The sequence below is a fragment of the Carlito syrichta genome, unplaced genomic scaffold, assembly GCF_000164805.1.
Source record: "Carlito syrichta isolate Samal-C Ts95f unplaced genomic scaffold, Tarsius_syrichta-2.0.1 Scaffold301745, whole genome shotgun sequence".
Lineage (NCBI taxonomy): Eukaryota > Metazoa > Chordata > Mammalia > Primates > Tarsiidae > Carlito > Carlito syrichta.
In genome coordinates, this window is record NW_007245841.1 from 489943 (window position 1) to 490654 (window position 712).

A 712-nucleotide genomic window follows, 5' to 3' on the forward strand; every position below is an offset into this window, starting at 1 on the left:
TTTTGAGTTGGAGTCTCACTCTGTCACCCAGACTGGAGTGCAGTGGCCACTCCCGGCCACTGCAGCCTCAACCTGCTGGACTCCGGCGATCCTTCTACCTCAACCTTCCACGTAGCTGGAACTATAGGCATGCACTATCACATCCAGCTAATTTTTGATTTATTGTAGAGATGAGGTCTCGCCAAGTTGCCCAGGCGGGTCTCGAACCTGCAGGCTCAGGCAATCCACTCACTTCAGCCTCCCAAAGGTGCGGGATTACAGGCTGAGCCACCGAGCCTGGCTACCATTTGTTTTTACTTGGTCCTCATGCCGTTAACATGTTGGAGCAACTCCATGCTTTAACCCTCTTGCTGCCAGTTGCATAGTCTCAAAAGGAAGAGACAGAAGGGAGAAGAGGATGGGAGAGACTTTGGGGTTTCCTTGTTTGTTGTCCAGTCCTCAGCCCCTATTTTTTGTTGTTGTTGTTTTGAGTTAGAGTCTCACTCTGTAGCCCAGATTGGAGTGCAGTGGCATGCTCCCGGCTACCACAGCCTCTACCTGCTGGGCTCCGTAATCCTTCCGCCTCAGTCTTCCAAATAGCTGGAACTACAGGTGCGTGCTACCACACCCGGCTAGTTTTTTATCTATTGTAGAGATGAGGTCTTGCCAAGTTGCCCGGGTGTGTCTTGAACCCGCAGGCTCAGGCAATCCACTCGCCTCAGCCTCCTAAAGT